This window comes from Pelobates fuscus, chromosome 13, assembly GCF_036172605.1.
Source record: "Pelobates fuscus isolate aPelFus1 chromosome 13, aPelFus1.pri, whole genome shotgun sequence".
NCBI lineage: Eukaryota > Metazoa > Chordata > Amphibia > Anura > Pelobatidae > Pelobates > Pelobates fuscus.
Genome location: NC_086329.1, coordinates 89,904,814 through 89,923,950, shown reverse-complemented (window position 1 = coordinate 89,923,950; position 19,137 = coordinate 89,904,814). Strand labels below are relative to the sequence as shown.

Here is a 19,137-nt window from a genome sequence, read left to right as displayed (position 1 = left end):
GCATTTAAAAATGGCTTTTTGTTATTTCATTGTTTAGGAGTGCAAACAATCTGTTATGAACATGCTATCCCAGGCAACTAGAGACTGATCCAAATATTGGTTCAATAACATTAAAACTAAATCCGTGTGAGGGGCGGAGCCTATCTGCCGAGCAGGACAGACATGCACAAAGCGACAAAATTGAGGATAAATACCCCGAAAACAGACACGATTCTGAGCCGGAGGGCACACAACGAGTCAAGGGACCCAAGGGGCATCGAATGAACCTACAAACAAGATTTACACTGCCCGGGAACTGGACCAAAAGCACATGGGGCCTACATGCGACTGGGCCAGGGAGACGCAACCGATCTTCTGGATGGTAAAGCCGAGTACAGCCCCCTATGCACACTCGCCTCCCCCTTACAGAGAGCACCTAAAATGGCAGCCGGCAAAGCGACTCACATGGTGAGCACGCACTCGGCACAAACGCCAAGGAAAGCACCCCTACAGAACCTAGAGGCGATGCTGAACTGCTTCTGGGACACAATCATGAAGCGGCAACAAGCAGCCCGAACCATGACACCTGCACCACCGACGCTGGGTAAGCGGATCCGCCTCAACTACTTACCCACACGCAATCTAGCCCACCCGAGCTGCAGGGCAAAGGGCAGAGAGCCCCAAAGCACCAGCCACACTGGCGGAGGAACAAGACACGCAAGCGACAGGAAAAGACCAGCTCCCCCGTCACTCCCACACGTGGAGGAAACCCGAACCCTAGTGGTAACCGAGTTAGTGGCAAGAAGGTGCAGGCCTCCAAGCCAGCCTGTGGCAGGAGGAACACTCCCACGGACACCCGCACAGCGGCGAGAAGCAGAACCCCAGCGCCGGACGTACACTACTTTTGCAAAGAAGGTATCGGGTGAAAGAGACTCTGACAGGGGCCCAGTGAACTCGCTACAAAGGGACACTGACAAAACGCCATCCCCCCCAATATAGCACCGACCAGCATAAGCTATGCTCTTATAATATTTTTGGTTTCTTCTCAGCATTAGACTTACCTACTGTTCTCTCTACATATCGTGGGACTCAAGCTACATTAAGCATAGTGGCCCTATATAGCAGTATAACCTCGCAAGTTTCCATATGCCACTTTATCACACTGCTATTGTGTCTTAAGCCTCAGTCCATAACGTGTAAAAACCTTGTCAATTTTATTATTTTCTATTAGTCGTAACACAAGACCTGCAAATCACATTATAAGCATAAGTGTACTTATTCATGTTACTCGAAGTTATATGCATACCTAACCTAGCATGTCATAGTATTCTAAAAACTAAAAAATGTGCAAGATATCTCCAAGCCATGTTTATGTTACATCAAATGAAAATAGAGCTTGTGAAAGCTATTGTGGCTGTGCCAGCACTGTTGTAATTCTTATGCACAAAAAAAAACCCCAAAAAACAAAATCCAAGTAACATAATAATGTGTCCTTCGCTGGCATTAAATTTGTTTTTTTAAAAATGGGAATTTCTATATATTTTTTGTGCTGAATTTAAAAATACTCAACTCAAATATGTCAGAATAAGGCCTACCCACCCCCACGGCATTGTTTAGCATCCCATTCCTCACTTCTGTTGTGCAGTATTTGCTCCATGACAACCGATTACAGTGCCTAACTATTAAATAACTCCGTCCTAACAGGGCACTTTATACCTGACTACAAAGTATGTAAATAAAGTTTTGTTAAAAAAAAAAAAAGCTTATGGAAGTGATTTCATTCAACTTAAGGAAGTTGACAGTTTCCATGGTAACGAGAGTGCACTGATTCTAATTAACCAGGAAGCATATAACACATGTTGGACTAAATATTGGCAAGTGAGCACAATGTAAGTATAATGTGTTATGGTTAATGGTGGGAGGGACACGTGCTTTATATAAATTAAGAATTACTGTTTGTTTCATAAAACAAACACATTACAAGAAGGGAAATGAGCATTTTCCCTTTTATATAACATATTAAAATCTGTTTACCAACATTAATTAGGTCAGTTAAAGAGGTCTCTTATAGTGAGTATTCTTATAGACCAGGTATGAATCAAATACTGTGAGCTAAGCTACTATCACACTGTTTCTCAAACGTTTTATTTTTGACTGGGACCCAAATAGTATTCGCTTTATATATTTTTCAATATTAAACTTACGTCACTTACTCATCCTACGTTGGTCATATATTATATATTAATATTAATCCTGCAAACGTCTTTATTAGATATTTTCCCAGGATCAGAGAGATTTTCAATGAAGGTAGGAATGCAATGCTGTTACAATAACCAATGTATTGTAGACAGTCGACCTGGAGCTTTTAAATACTATATGTCTACTCCCAGGGCCGGACTAGGAAAAAAATTTTGGCCCGGGCATTTTTCAATCACAGCGGCCAAATAGGGTGTGTTTTGTCATGACTAATGACAAGCACGACCCTCTCAAAGTGAGCACGTTGGTTTAATGCGCAGAGCCCCGCTGAAGAGCTCTAGCATGAGAAAAAGTACCTGTATGTGTTCTACGCAGCGCAAGCAAATTTAATAACATGCTTGCGCTGTTTTTTTTTTGTTTGTTTTTTAAATTGTCTCTGGTGTCTCCATAAGTGGGATACCAGAGGACAAAAGTTCAGGAAAGCATATGGTGCGTGTGATTGGAGCCTGCTTGTGGGATTGCGTGTGTGTAGAGTGAGCTGATTGTGGTGTGGTATTGTGTAAATAGGTTGATTTAATTCGTGTTTGTGATGTAATATGTGTGGCTACGGGCTGTAGAGAGTGTGTGTGTATAGGGGGCATAGTGTGTATAGGGGATGTAGTGTGTGTGTGTATATAGGTGATGTAGTGTCTGTAGGGGCTGTAGAGTGTGTGTGTATAGGGGACATAATGTGTATAGGGGATGTAGCGAGTATGTGCATACGGGATATCGTTTGTGTGCGTATATATATAGGTGTGTGTAGGGGTTGTAGAGAGTGTATGTTTAGAGAATGTTGAATGTGTTTACTTACAAGGAATATAGTGTGTGCATGGGGGATCCAGAGTTTATATGTCAGGAATGTAGTGTGTGTGGAGGAGATCTAGTGTGTAAAGGACCCAGAGTGTGTGTGTAGAGGATTCAGAGTGTATATTTTATGTTTGGACATATTGGGTGTATGTGTGAAGGGTGCAGCATGTGTGTGAGGGGTGCAGTGTGTGTGTGTGTGTGTGTGTGTGTAAGAGGAGTGCTGTGTGTGTGTGAGGGTGTTCTTATCTGCCGTCACATTCTATGTTTATAATTGTCTTTGCCTGTTAACTCAGTGAGGGTTAATTTACATATATATATATATGTATGTGTGTGTGTTTGTGCTGTATATGTGTATGTGTGTGTGTTTGTGCTGTATATGTGTGAGTGTGCTGTGTGTGTGAGGGTGGTGTGTGTCTGAGGGAGCTGTGTGTGTATCTGATCGTGCTGTGTCTGAGGGTGCTGTGTGGGTCTGAGGGTGCTGTGTGGGTCTGAGGGTGCTGTGTGTATAAGGGTGCTGTATGTGTCTGAGGGTGCTGTGTGTGTATGAGGGTGCTGTGTGGGTGCTGTGAGTGTCTGAGTGAATGTCTATTTAAATGTCTTTTTTTATTGTATTTAAAAAATAAAAAAAGTTATATCCCCTCCCTTCTTACCTTTAGCCTGGGAGGTGGTGGGGGAGCCGTGCTGCCATGGAGGAGGATGCCGTGCTGCCTTCGCTGGTGGTCTCAGTGGTGAGAGTGACCTCTAGCCTCTAGGGCTAGAGTTCACTCTCGCGAGATCTGAGCGTTGCCGTGGTAACCGCAGAAACACTCAGAATCCTGTGAGAAGAACCCGGCGGAGCTGCTGGCTAGAGCTCCCCAGGTCCTCTCCTGCCTCCCTCCCTCATCAGCCGGCATAGCAGTGCCTGTGAGCCGGTGAGGGAGATCCTTGATCTTCCCACCGGCCCATGGAGGCACATAGCAGGGCCGGCACTCAGATAGCGCCGGCTCTGCATGGACCAACAGGGGAGATCCTGTGATCTCCGCTGCCGGCCTTGGCCCACGGCCATCGGGGCCCACCGGGCATTTGCCCGGTATGCCCGATGGCCAGTCCGGGCCTGTCTACTCCAGAAGTAGAGGACACACTGGGGACCCATTTTTGGCTTTATGTGTGAAGATTGTCCTAATTTTTTATTTTACAAAAAGTGCATGTTTCAAAACTGGCACTTTTATAAATTGACATTGTTACACCCCCTGGTTGTCATTTAGATAATCAGTCCTGTTAGTGCCTGGTTTGGTTAGCTCATTGGAGCTAAACTCAAGAGGAAGCAATTGCCCAGAGCATCTGCCTTGCAAAGTCTCATTGAGCTGCATTGGAAGTCTGTGATTGGACAGTCACAGAAAGTCTGGGCGGGGTTGGGAGGGGATGGCTTGCAAAGGCTGCAGACGAGAGATCTACAGATTTTTAAAAACAGTTTTTAGATATAACGCCAATGAAAACGCCCGTGAATAATCTGTACTTTTTGCCGTAAATGACCAGTTCTTTCTTTTCAACAACGTTTTTTTTTTTTACGACTTTTCCATATATTTTTTATTTTCTGTTACTTTTTTACAATATAGCAATTTCTATCGATATTTGTTTTTCACCAGAAAAGTTTTACGTGTTTTGACATTATCTTACCACACTTATTTTTGCACAGAAGTGACTCTGAAAACGTGCCGAATACTCGTACAGTATTCCTAGTAGGGCATATGTGTGGACGCAGAAAAATCTATCTGGAGTGCTCCTCAGATTACTTTTAAAACACCGTTATCAACTGAGTGGAAGCCTAGTGTGTGGAAAGTTAATGAGGCAGTGAAGGTGTTAACCCTAAATAGAATACAATGAAAGAGAGAGAAACACTGCCGTAGAGAATTGATGATTAATTATTTAAAACATAACTTTTAATAGTGAAAAAAATCAAAAGGTGATATTAAAAACTAATTACTCTCTTAAGACCTCAATATACAGGAAGGAAATGTAGAGAAATGAAAAATAGAGAGAGATAATGTATGACAGCTATAGTAGGGAATAATGGTTAGTAGTGCAGGTCCAATTCTCAATAGAGTGTACTACAACAATGTAGCAACACAGAATACAAACTGATGTTACAAAGTATCAATTGTTGCAATACTTAAACAGTCTCAAAAAGTATGACACTGTATATCAAAGTGTCAATACAACTATATAAGTTAGCACAATATATTCTATGGCATTCCTGTGAATACAGGCAATGTTTTAGACACTAATATATCCAATAGACCTTAACTAGTCTGTCTCTTGTGAATAAAATATTTCCTTGCGTTCTAGGAAATGTGAAAAAAGGCAAGTCTGTTTGTTATATGCCGTTCAGACTGACTGAGAATACAGTGGAGGTAGAAAAAAATCAGTATATATGCCTATGGAAAGCTCCTTTCGCCAGATATAATTGGTAAAGAGCTAAACCAGAGTAATAAAGAAGTATGTGTATATAGGTCACAGTGCCTTTGAGGGCACCTAGCAAGTTAAACAAATTGACTCTAGTTATTAGGCAAATTAGGGAAGAGAAGAGATAAAGAGTGTTCACAGAAATATAACTGTGCCTTCAGGGGCACCTACCTCTGATTCAGAAACTGAACTAACTAACTATCAGACAAAAAAAACCCTGGTAAGCGTTTTGGGTTTTGTTACGACTTTTCCATATAATTTTTATTTTCTGTTACTTTTTTACAATATAGCAATTTCTATCGATATTTTTTTTCCACCAGAAAAGTTGTACGTTTTTTGACAATATCTTACCACACTTATTTTTGCACAGAAGTGACTCTGAAACCGTGCCGAATACTTACAGTACAGTATTCTTAGTAGGGCATATGTGTGGACGCAGAAAAATCTATCTTGACTACTCCTCGGATTGCTTTTAAAACACCGCTATCAACTGGAACAGAATTTCAAAAGCTAAAAGTGCAGCTGCGTCCGGATAACAAATGTAAATTAAACTCACCTTTCAAACACTCGCAGGCAAGTAGGGGGACACAATAGCATTTAAAATAGAAACATAGAATGTGACAGCAGATAAGAACCATTCGGCCCATCTAGTCTGCCCAATTTTCTAAATACTTTCATTAGTCCCTGGCCTTATCTTATAGTTAGGATAGCCTTATGCCTATCCCATGCATGTTTAAACTCCTTTACTGTGTTAACCTCTACCACTTCAGCTGGAAGGCTATTCCATGCATCCACTACCCTCTCAGTAAAGTAATACTTCCTGATATTATTTTTAAACATTTGCCCCTCTAATTTAAGACTATGTCCTCTTGTTGTGGTAGTTTTTCTTCTTTTAAATATAGTCTCCTCCTTTACATGTTTGTATTTGTAACGAGATAGTGTTTGTTTAATTGTCAGACCTGAGAAGCACATATTTGTTATATCCAGGGAACTGGCATACCCCCTATAATAACCACTGCTATATATTAATCTAGTGTACATGCACCTTGGGTCGGTCAGTGTTTGGAAAATGATGGTGGTCCCTGTTTCTATGCAGGGAGTGAAGCAAGGAAAACCACAGCGACTGTCCCTTTTCAAACACTGTTTGACTAAAGGTGCATGTATATGGCTAAATGATTCTGTCATATACTAAAAGGTAGGGATACGTTTTTTTTCTCATTTTTGTTTTACATATACTTAATTAAAGGAAGACTCCAGGCACCAAAACAACCATATATCAATGAAGTTGTTATGGTGCCAGGAGGACTTCTGAGGCACTCTTACCTCACAGGTAAGCACAAAGTTGCCTTTAGCGGCAATGTCCACTCCCACTCAGGCTGCATCCGGCTTCTACATTTTCAGATTCAGGAAGCGCAGAGCGCCATTGGGCAGGGGTGTCGCTGATTGGATGAGACTGGTCGGCTGACGCTCTCAGCCAATCAGTGACTCCCAGTTCACAAAACTGTCATGGAAAAGGTATGTGGCACTCCGTGCTTCCTGAACTTGAAAATTCAGAAGCTGGATGCCATTTCGGGGGAGTGAACATCGCCGCTGGAGGCAACTTTGGGGTTAAACCATTCAAGAACGGTTTAAGCCCTTCAGGTAAGAGTACCTCTGGGGGCCTCCTGGCACCATAACAACTTAATTTAGATGACGTTGTTTTGGTGTCTGAAGTGTCCCTTTAAAAAGATCTATTTCCTTTCAATACTTGATGAAAGGTTTATCATATTAAAAATATTTTTGAGGTATCATTACACAATAATAGCAACATAGGCAATCACCTCACCCTATCCAATCTTTATAGTGTCAAGAGGGGGTTAATGGCAGGGCACAGAGTCACGTCTAACAAAAGAAGCTCCAGCTTTAGGGAAGGTGTTAAAAAACAAAACCGTACACAAAAACAACAACAAATCAGTGTAAAGTTGCAAATCATATCGATCTGCATCACAGATGGTCTGTTTTTGCATTCTGTCAGGAAGCTTGCCACTAACATGAGCATCCTGCGTCATCCCTTAAAAGGGAACTACTATTGATTGCATCCTTAGTGTAGACTGCTACAATGTGTTTCCTGTCGGCCAAACCACCCAATGTGTGCAGAAGTCGATCGTACCATATTCAATCAGTTATGGCCTTTGGGCAGTATTCCAGCTGTTGCAAACTTAAAGTTCCCAGGATTCCATGTTGGACTTTAGGGAAATGTAGGTCCACAGGGGCCACAGTGCTGTCATTTGGCTCGCCTTGGATTAAATTCATTAAACTGGGGTTTGTTTACATCCAAAATCCCCCGCATACTATATGGTACCTATATGTCACGTTCACATAGAGTTTGAAGGAGCTCAACTGCAGATTTCTGATTAATTAGATGTGAATGTGAGGAGTTGAGGAAATAAAGAGATGACAGTTCACCAGGAAGTTAACTGATACTGTGTCTTTAATAATTTTGATTGAATAAACACAGGTACTGTATCTTTAAATGGTTCAAGTTGCTGAGTGGATTCTTAGATTAATTTATACAATTGAATTGAAGCAATAATATGAAGGAAGCAATGTAGCTTTAACTTGCAGAGATTCGTTTTAGCTTAATTGATAGAAAACATCTCATATGGAGGTAGAAAGGTAAATAATTAGGAATTACTCCTATAACGATAGGAGCATGTGTGAGCAGGCTGAGCTTGAGCTCAGTAGTCAGGGAAAGTTTGTATAATACAGCGAGGTAACTTAGCTTCCAGAGGAGTTGAAGTTGGTTCCAGAGTGCCTTCCAGAGAGGTTACGTGGAGAGAGGTCGAGAGGAGTCAAGTGCTAGCCGTGGTCGAGGAAGGAGAAGGAGGTTAGTCGTTTACGAGTCCGGTTCGGTACACAGGTAAGGTTGAAGAGAAAAGTTGCAGCCGGTATAATTCCGCGGTACGCTGTTCATTAATCCAGCGTCTGTTGCCTGGCGCGGTCGCATTATGTAGCGCAATGAGACCGCGTCAGAGGGGTGTGTGGCTACAGTCCGTCAACCCGGAAGAGACAGGCAGTGCAAGTAACGGCCATGACACTATAGAAATGTCCCATTGACCAATGCATTGCCTAGTTCTGCAATGTCTTTCTAACAGATGTCCTTAGTTCCAGTATAGAGAGGGTGCTGCATGGTTCAGTACTGAGCCCAGTCTTCGTTGGGGCTTAATCTCTTCCTTCGCGTAACCCATTTTCGCTTTTACAATGTTACTGAACATTCCACGTTCTGTGGCTTGTTTTAAGCCAGACATGAGTTTCTTCGATGGTGAATGGGGAAAAAATACAAACATGGAAATTCATTGCTAGAAATGAGTACATGAAATCTGTGATTGTGCATTATATGAAACAGGCTAAACAATTCTCACATTGTGAAACATCACCGCCTCTTCTTTATCTGCCAGCATGCAGCGAAAGGCGCCACCGTGTCAGTGGACTGAAGAGCACGAAAACATAGCCCGAATGCAGAAGCTGCGCTGCACCCAGATAAAACAAGAGATAAAAATGGCTAATAAAGAACTGGTACTGGTAAGCAGTGCAAATCCCATTATGCCCACTAGACGTCAAATCTCTGTAAGCATTTACTTTAAGAATCTACTTTCATGGGTTAATTTTTCTAACAGCGCAATAATATGAGGGATTTACTCATGAAACTTTAAATCACAGAGCATCAATAAGTTTAAAATAAAATGAAAAAATAGGGTAAAATAGCTCAACTTCAATAATTCTCCTCCCACTCTTTTTTGTCAATCATCATTTTATTGAGGCATGGTTACAATAATAATAAAGATTCAATATCTGACACATGCGCTTTAGTTGACCGGTCATATGCATTCACTAACAATATTTCAATGCGGGTTGAGCAGCGATTGAACAATTATGAACTTATATGTAAAAGGAACTTCGGGACCCTCTAGGTCAGGGGTGCCTAAAAGATAGATCCCTAGATGTTTTAAAACTACAGCTTCCATGATGCTTTGCCATTCTAGTGGCACGCAAAGCATCACGGGAGTTGTAGGTCTACAACATCTGAGGATATACATTTTGGGCACCCTTCTTCTAGGGTTTCTTATTGGGCCAATATAATACAACCTGTCTTGGAATTACAACCTCTTTCTGTTTAATTTTTACAAGAAATCTTTAAGGTGAAATAAAGTGAAATGTTGAAAAACATTCAACATTTCTCAGATCCATTACATTGTCCTACGAGTTGTTACATGAACAAACTCCCATCCCAGATGCGTGTCTGTCAAAATGTACTTTTATTCCGCAGGTCCGAAGGGCAGCTCTGAAGAGACTACTGAAGGAGGAAGAAGAACAATACAGCAAGGAACTAAACAGCCAGGGAAAATGCTTTCATACCCAGAGGTTGTGAGATCGCCGGAGCACAGGCCTGCACAGCATTTTAAGTCCCACCCGAGATGCTGCATGTATCCATCAGAACATTAAACCTTGTCTGTATCCACATTTTTCATATTTTTATTCGTGCATAGTTTTGTTTTTATATGCTGTTGTTTTTAAAGAGCTTAATTTGGATGAAAATAAACAGCACAATAAATGAGACATGACAACAATACATCTAAAAATAATACATATTGTAGCCATACATGGTGTCATTGTCATGGCACACTGGCAGCCAGCAAGATTATCCAGTAATTCCTGAGCAGCCCCTGTGGACAGGGACAGACTAAGGTGCTAGTGAGAAGGCTCCCATGGTTCTTCACTAAAGTGTCAATTGTCAGGAATTTAAAGAATTTAAAATGTTAGTCCAAAACAGCCGAGTTGCAAACATGACTTGACATGAGAATTTTTCCAATTCAGCTATAATGGACTAAAACTTAAAATTTGTGTGGCCGTGTTTGGAGGCTAAAGGAGCTGGATGCAGAATGGCTGAGCTTCCTGCTGGAAAGAGTAGTAAGTGTTTAACATTTATTCAGAAGCCTCCTTGAGAAATACTACTCCCCTACCTAAGCAGGAACACTTTGGCTCTGATTCAGCTTGAATTCCATATGGATCAGCTAGTGTTTTGGTGCTGTACACTCACCTGTGGCCTACTAGCTGGAGCGAGGCAGGGGAAGTGGCCGATTCTCCGCTCGCTCGTGCAACCTTGAAGTCTTGTGAGCCCTGTTCTCCCGCTCTGTTCGGTCCACTACAGCATTGCCTCTCGACTGGCTTCACACTACAGGCCCCCTGTGTTAGGGCATAGGAACACACAACTCTACATATACAAAAAAAATGCCAAAAAAAAAAAAAAGATTTATAAAACTTAAAATTCACTTTTAATCTCCAACAATTCACATTTTATGGAATGACACAGCTGAGCTAACCGTGTCTAAGGACATTGCGTAAGCTATTATCTTTTTTTTTTCCATTTCACTTTGTGTGATATACATTATACATAGTGATGCAGGCTTACAGCGAGTTTTTATAGAGCATACTGAATTTAAGCAAAGCACTAGGAGGCAATTGCAACTCTCTTGGTTTGGAACTACAGTCCCTTTAAACCAAGTTTGGGAACCAACCCAGTTCTGTCCACTGGAGATCTCTCCTAGATTCCTTTCCCATAGAAAATTAATGTTGCAAAAAAAGTTGAACTCCCTTGCAAAAGAGGCACGGTGCCTTTGAAAGGGGTGATCACACTAGTAAAAATGGGCAGCTAAACTAAAAGCAGAACATTCCAACGTATGCCCATGACTCACAGGAAGGGAGAGGCAGGCAGTGCCACGGTGCACTGCATCCTAAGTGGTACTATATAGGATCTCCAGAGCTTGACTGCAATTACATTTTTTTTGCACAGCCGAAAGGCTAATCCTATTTTATTTATTTATTTTTAATTCTGAACCATTTTTATTGTTTTAACTTACATTGTATTCTTGATTATTGAGACAAAACGCCTTTTGTCACTGGATGGTTAGGTGACAAGCTGCCCTTTTCCCCTGGCTGTTGGAGGAGCCTGATTGCCAGCCTCCTTCCGCATGACTATGGCCCATGGGAGATTGGGCCCTTTAAAAACATTCAGCCATAGCGGAGAGTATTTCACTACTTCTGGCCCTTTAAATACTATGGGGAAGGATTTTTATATGGCACTTTGGATGCAGCCAAAGTGCCGAAGTGGTCGCCATTCGACAAAGGAACACGTGGCGGCGGCCATTTTAATTTAGTCGAACGCGGTCAGCGGTGTGTGTTAGTAAATCCATGGAAGTAAAATCGGCTACACGAATGCACGAACACCGCTGACCCTTACCGTCTCCTCCACTATCAACACTTCGGCTAAAGTCGAAGTGCGTTCGACAATTCGAACGTCATGTTACACTGTGCTATTTGCACGAACGGAGCCCGTTCGTGCATTCGAATGGGACTTAGTAGTTTTTCTAAGTGAACTGTCTTTAACATCGGAAATAAACCGGCCGCACAGCCCAAATCTGTGGAACTGTTTTGGGCAGGAAAATGTGCTTGCGGTCGGTCATAAAGGACTTCCGGACTAACTTTTTTTGTACTGGGGGGATTTGTATGATTTTGGTTATGTTTATATTTAAAGTATGCTGATTCCGAATATGTATGGTTTATGTGAATATGATGCATATTTTTAAAGTTACAGAATATGTATAAAAAGTGTATTTTTCCTGCCTGTGATAAATTACATTAACCCATTGTGTTCAGTAATTATATCACAGGCAGAGGGGAGGGATTGTATGTTTGTGCTGGGTGTGTTTTAGGGTTTGCCTGTATATGATTGGTTGTACTGTGTCCCACCCTGTGGGATGTCCCCATGCATGGGGACTTGCATAAAAAACAGTGTATGGTCATTAAAAGTTCAGATCATCTTGGACCTTCATGAAGTTTCGGCTCATGTTTGGGGGATTGGAGAACTACACTCTGGGGATTGTTATAATCACTATACTCCCCAGGGTATAATCACTAAGCTCTGCTAAGAGCTTGTTCTTGTTCCTGCTCTCTGGAATTCGGAGATGTTGACTCATTTGAAGCTGGACCCTGGTCTTGGGTCCAGAGTGGGTGGAGACGGCAAGACCCCAACCAGGCTGCGGCGGTTTGTGGGGTCTGCAGTGGTTATAGTGTCGGACGGAGTCCTCGGGAAGCACTAGGAGCATCCATCAACGGAAGGTACCCGGTCGGGGTGCCAGCGGTTCCATTACAATTATATTATCACAGCCAGAGTATACTATGTAACATTTCTTTTCGGATGCACTGTCGGGCAATAAAGTTGCCTCAGACGCAGACATGCTGTGAAGTAAGCTTGTATTTTGTACTTACTTCATCAGTTCTCTTCATCCTAGTAAGTGTATGAGCAGCATGTTTTGAGTGGGGGATTAAGGATATGTCAATTTCAGACAGTGACAGTTACTCTTTTAATAAACTATGACTTGGTGGCAACACTTTCAAAGCAAAAGGAGTATCAGTGTGGCACATTCACCTCCTAATGCCTTCGAGATCCTAATATCTAACGCTGTAGTAAAACAAACACGATAAATTCAGTGTTTCCTTTAACAAATTCTCCCGTTTAACATGATTCCAGCATCCAAAGCACTAATGCATTCTCAAAATTCCATAACGTTAACCTGTTCATTAAGAGGACTGGACAAAGGACAAAGGACAAAAGGCCACCGGTTTGGACTTGGAGCTATTTAAATAATGTCTGGATGCTTTATATGTCGCAAATGAAAATCACTCAGTTTGGGTTGTTCAATATTTAGACAGGTCAATATGACAGTCTAGTGTCTAACAGGTTGATGTGGGTTTTTTAAAGGGACACTATAAGCACCAAAATAACTTTGGCTTAATGAAGCAGTTTTGGTGTATAGATCATGACCCTGAAGTCTCATTGCTTAAAGGGACACTCCAGTGCCAGGTTAACAATCACTTTTCCTGGCACTGCAGGTCCCCTCTCCCTCCCATTCAGTCACTTACCTGAGACCCCCGCCGATGTCTCTCGGCGGTGGATTCGGGTCGCCGCCGCTCCTCCCCTTCCTTACGTCAACCGGTGGGCGAGACTGATCCCGCCCGCCAGTTGAGGAGACCTAATGAGCATGTGCGGCAATGCTGCACACGCACATTAGAGCTCTCCATAGGAAAGCATTGAAAATGCTTTCCAATGCTTTCCTATGGGGAATTGAGCGACGTTGGAGGTCCTCACACAGCGTGAGGACGTCCAGCGACGCTCTAGCACAGAAAACCTCTGCTATAGACATGGAAGTGCCCTCTAGTGGCTGTCTAGTAGACAGCCACTAGAGGAGGAGTTAACCCTGCAAGGTAATTATTGCAGTTCATAAAAAAACTGCAAAAATTACACTTGCAGGGTTAAGGGTAGTTGGAGTTGGCACGCAGACCACTCCAATGGGCAGAAGTGGTCTGGGTGCCTGGAGTGTCCCTTTAATTCTCTGCCATTTAGGAGTTAAAACACTTTGTTTATACAGTCACACCTTCCTGCATGTGATTTGAACTGCCTTCCTAAACACTTCCTGAAAAAGAATCTAGAGATTTAGGTATGCCATGGTCTGCTTAACCTAACATTTCTTTCTGCTCTGTTACTAGCCTGATAGACCCTACAGGAGAATCCTGTGTGATTAAAGTTCAATTTACAGAGCGGGAGATAAAAAGTTCTAAAGAAAGTTAACATGTGATTGAAAATGAAACAATTTTACCTAGGACACACTTGAAAATGAGAGAAATCTCAATGTATTCTTCCTAGTAAAATATATTACATATATATATATATTTGTGTACGGGATTATGGAAGGGGCGCACATTAAAGTGTGTGTAGATTTTAATATATAAGTCGGTTGAGGTGTGCCGAAACCGACGCGAGGTTAGGCCTGCAAAAGAATGCCCACCCAGATATAATGATATATAAAGAGGGTGTGGTGGGAGGGAATTTCCGAAATCGTCGAAGACAGGTGAGTAAGGAGTTTGCTGGGTTTAAATAGGCTTAAAATCCCTCCCACAACTTCAGGCATACGCCTTCTATTTGTGTACGGGATTATGGAAGGGGCGCACATTAAAGTGTGTGTAGTTTTTAATATATAAGTCGGTTGAGGTGTGCCGAAACCGACGCGAGGTTAGGCCTGCAAAAGAGGGCCAAAAAGTATGTAACATTTATTAATCATGACAACATCATTTAGACATATTATAGAAAGCGAGCCTGATTTCTTCTCTGGATTTGGAACGTACCGGTTGTATGCCGAGGACTTCCAGCGTCCCATCATAGCGTGGCCACTGAATGATGTGGCGGGGTGTCGGCCTCTCGGTGACAGTAAACATAAGACAGACTGGGAGTGACAGATGAGGCCTTCTCTATGCCACAATGCGAGGCAACTAACTATGATTTGGCCCGAGGGGCGTAGTACCTCCAAGCATGAGGGTGGGTGTTGGCCTCGCAGGACCACTAACCTATGGCGAAGAAGCCAGGGGGAATAACAACTAGTGGGCACCTAGGAACCTAACAGCCAGCAGTTGCTAACTAAGATGGAAGGTTAGTCAGTGAGAGAGGATATACTACTGAACGAAACGTGGGTGGTAACGAGTTAGGATCGTACAGCGTGACCGAAACCGGAGTGCCCTGTGAGCGTGTCAGAGTCCAGACGGTCGGGACGTTTAAACTAGAAAGCGTGTGTGATTGTATGTATGGCCCTCGGGGCTTGTGGTGCCATGTCGTGGCCTTGTAGTGTAGCAATACGAGTTTATTCATCTACATATATTTATTTATTTATTTTTTATTATTATTTTTTTTTTATTTTTTATTTTTTTTTATTTATTTATTTATTTATTATTTTTTTTGCGGATCTCGTTCACGGCATTGTTAAGACGCGTACTCTCCTGTGATGAGGCTTGTTCACCAGAACAGCAGTATCAACCTAAATGCACTTGTCTAGTAACATATGTGCTCGCCCGCGCAGGTGTACAAGGCAAGGTAATCAGACAATGATAGGACTTAATGCGATGCTGAATATGTTAGGATCATTAAATAGGTAAGTAATGTAATGCGCGGTATAATTGTCAAGTATGCCTAGCTGTGTCTCTACAAGCGCGTGCCGATGAATGTAAGACCTGCATAACAGTCAGAGCATCTGCGATTATACTGAGGACGACCAATAACAATGATGACCTTGAGAGTGCCTTTTATTTTTTATATTTATTTCTTCCTACCCATTAGTGTTAAGACATCTGACTTTCATACTTATTCAAATTCACCTTTATTTTTTCCAAACGTATTTGGACCTTGAGAGCATGGTGACTTATTCCCCATCTAAAATGTATATATACTCATTAAACGAAAAAGGACATCAAACAATATAACCAAGAATAAAACGCATTTTCGTAAAAGCATCTTGACAGCAAGTGAACAGCCATAAAACTCTGCTAATTAGAAGAGCGCTGTATAACTGCTTAAGTTAAATGAACGCGTTAACATAACCTGCCGTTGGATAATTAAATGCCTAATAGACTATGAATGGGGGGGGGGGGGGGGGCGACGAAAGCTTAACAGAAAGGGGATTTACTAACCAGAATGAAAACGTGAACACTGCGTAATGTACTTGACGAATCCCTCTGCCATCATGAAAGGGGAAAAAAAAAAACGATTACAGATCTAAATGGGATGAGGAAAGGGCCGAGGGAGGGGGACATATTGGCCATCAATCGTTTATACCAGAGAATTATAGGTCACATAATCCGTTGCATGTGATGTATCGAAAACAGTGAGAGAGACATTGAAGCAAATGAGCTACTGAATGATTTCTTAAATTAAAGGAAACGGCCTTCCTAAACCCTACACAAATACCCCTAGCAGCAATTAACCGCAGGAGTGAAGTTAGAGCAGCAGCACCTCGGACATTCCGGCTAACTGCTGCGGGATCAGGTTAAATGAGTTGCACATGAAGTCGTGTTAGGGACCCAGACCAGGCAGCTCTCATACACAGGCTCCCCTGGGAGCCCAGTGATTAACACTTTGTCTTCCGCTGTACTGGGATACAGACTACTGACTCAACATGCATTCAGAGCAGCCTCTGGATCCGTTATCAGTAACTGTTACCAATGCAGCCAATACCCTGGGTCATACCACCGGCCAGCTCGCGTGATAAAATGTATTCCACTACAAACTTCAATGTACATAGCTTGCTAGGCTACATGCAGTATACGGCCAGGAATGGATTAAAATGCAGCACAGAGAGTAGAATGGGCTCGCACAACGTTCCCCAGGGAGTACGAAATTATTCGCTAAGAAAAAAAAAATCAACTCGCAGAGTTTATCCTGGAAACTGTTAGCGGCTGAGTTTGTGAGAACTGATGAAAATGAACTTGTAGATAGGTGTAACTTGATTTGTACTTGTGAACTCCGAACTGCGTCTGCCGAAAGTTATAAGCTAATAAACCGAACAGAGTGCGAGAGGTATTTCCCCTATTATGGCATATGAACCATACCGTCGAACGATATGCAGAAAAACGAATACTTATAGCGAAGATTATTGAATGTACTTACAGTTTGGACGAAAACTGTCGGATGGCTAGCGTTCGAGTGAGAATACTCACGAAAACCGGCGGCCTGTGTACAAGCGTCGCGGCAGACTGACGTCAGAGGTCTGCAAAGCGGAAATGAAGGCGGGAATTTCCGAAATCGTCGAAGACAGGTGAGTAAGGAGTTTGCTGGGTTTAAATAGGCTTAAAATCCCTCCCACAACTTCAGGCATACGCCTTCTATATATATTTTTTTTATGCAGGCTGGGGGTGTGTGGCCAGGGCTGCATAAACAGAAACAAAAGTAACTTAATTCCTAAATGACAGAGAATTGAGCAGTAAGACTTCAGGAGCCAGATCTATACACCAAAACTGCTTAATTGCGCCAAAGTTGTTTTGATGTCTATAGTATCTCTTTAAGGTATCTATAAGGTCTGAACAGGCCAATTATTCGGGTATCATTAAGTGCTGACCCTAAATAAGTGTGTGCAACTCTGGGCAGCCACTAAATGTCTCTTTTGTCATCTGATAAACAAAGACACAAGTGGGTTAATGCAGAGACAGCAAATTATCTTGTATTGGAGCAAATCAATGCCCAGTTATAGTCCCTCAGCTGGAACAATGAGCCAGTGTCCAAGAGAATGAATTGAATTCACAGCTGTACAAATCACTACCATGTACTGAGCAGAAGTCACCAGCAGGTGGCAGCAGCTGACTCCAAATGCACAGTACTGTATACAGTAATTAATAGCTGTTTTTTTTATTAGAGATTCAATTGACATAAGGAAATCCTGAAATAGAGCTGTACTCACGAGTGCAGTGTCTTTGCAGCATCTTTTATAATTGAAATGATCATTGCAGTGCTGGGTACAGCAATGTACCATCCTTGTGCATTCGGTAAACTTTCTGGATAATATAGACGCTCTGGAATACAATTCTCATTACTCTAATGTTTGGTCAAAAAATGTGGGAGTTACACTACGTAGCCTTTGAGTGTATTTAACTCCTAGCACAAGCAGCGGCACACCCACCCTGGTAAACTGTGCCGTAAAGTACTTCAGCTTGCTGAAATGCTTGATGTTCGAAGAATGTGGCCCTTTTTCACCTTACAAAAGTGTAGATTTCGATAGAAATTGGCACTCATATAAATTAACTTTGTTACACCCTCCCGGGTTATCAATCAGACGACTGGCCCTTAAAGGGGATCTGTCGCGCTCCAAACAGCTTGTGCTCATTAGATTGAGCATAGCAAAAATGTATAGATTAGGGAAAAAAAATATTTAAAAATTGAGTTTTCTCCTAGCTGTCAGTCAATGCCTTGGCACGCCAAGGCACTGACTGACAAGGGAGAGTAGAGAAGACCTTTCATAGGAGGTTCCTCTGTTCATCTCCCATAGCATGCGCTGTGTTTGCAATGGAAACTCCCTCAGAACTTCTGACGTCGGCACGCTGGCAACGAAGCCACTGTGCCGATGTCACTGACGGATGGGTCCCAAGCAGGGCAAATCAACGAAGAACAGAGGCAGAGTAGAGGTGGAGCTACCGCTGGAACAGAGAAAAAATGTGGAAATCTTTATATTTTACATTGAATACACAATGTATCTTTGTGATATATGGTGTATCCTATGTATATGGGAGGAATTGAAGGTAAGTTGAATGGACACACAACTATACAACACAGTCACAACTACAGCCTAATGTAGTGGTTCTGGTGTCTAAAGCTTGTCCATGCAGGCTTTTCAGAGTAAAGACAGTGTTTACCTTGGTTCTAGTTGATCTAGGTGATCGGAATGGAGCTGGTCACCTAAACAGTCACACCAGCACTTTAAACAGAGCTGAGGCAGAAATCTTTTGAGCCAATTAACTGGTGTAAATGATGGTTTATTCACAGAATTGCAAAATTATAGACACAATATCAGGCCAGGCCTGTAAAGCGTTCATTAGTTTGTGGGGGCTCACTAGGCCTTATGTATAAGGAGGAGCACTGTAGCAAAATGCTAAGAAATGGAGCAATGAGCAGGAATATTACAATGGTTTCTATGGCGATTGCTCCACGTTTGGAACCTTGTCTCAGAATCGGTCCTTCATACAGAAAGATCAAACAAGAAATAGCCTGGCTAGCATTGCTCCAACAAATGGCAGTCGTGATTAGCCAGCTGGGTGAATCTGTCC

The 19,137-nt window shown here is 42.3% G+C and overlaps 1 long non-coding RNA gene across 1 annotated transcript; it reads left to right on the top strand.

Annotated features, from left to right (window-relative positions):
* The first annotated feature begins 1,775 nt into the window (after window positions 1-1,775).
* Window positions 1,776-10,678, top strand: LOC134582841 (uncharacterized). Its single transcript, XR_010086277.1, has 3 exons — window positions 1,776-1,868; window positions 8,901-9,024; window positions 9,770-10,678. It is a non-coding gene; the product is annotated as an uncharacterized LOC134582841 (long non-coding RNA).
* The last annotated feature ends 8,459 nt before the right edge of the window (window positions 10,679-19,137 follow it).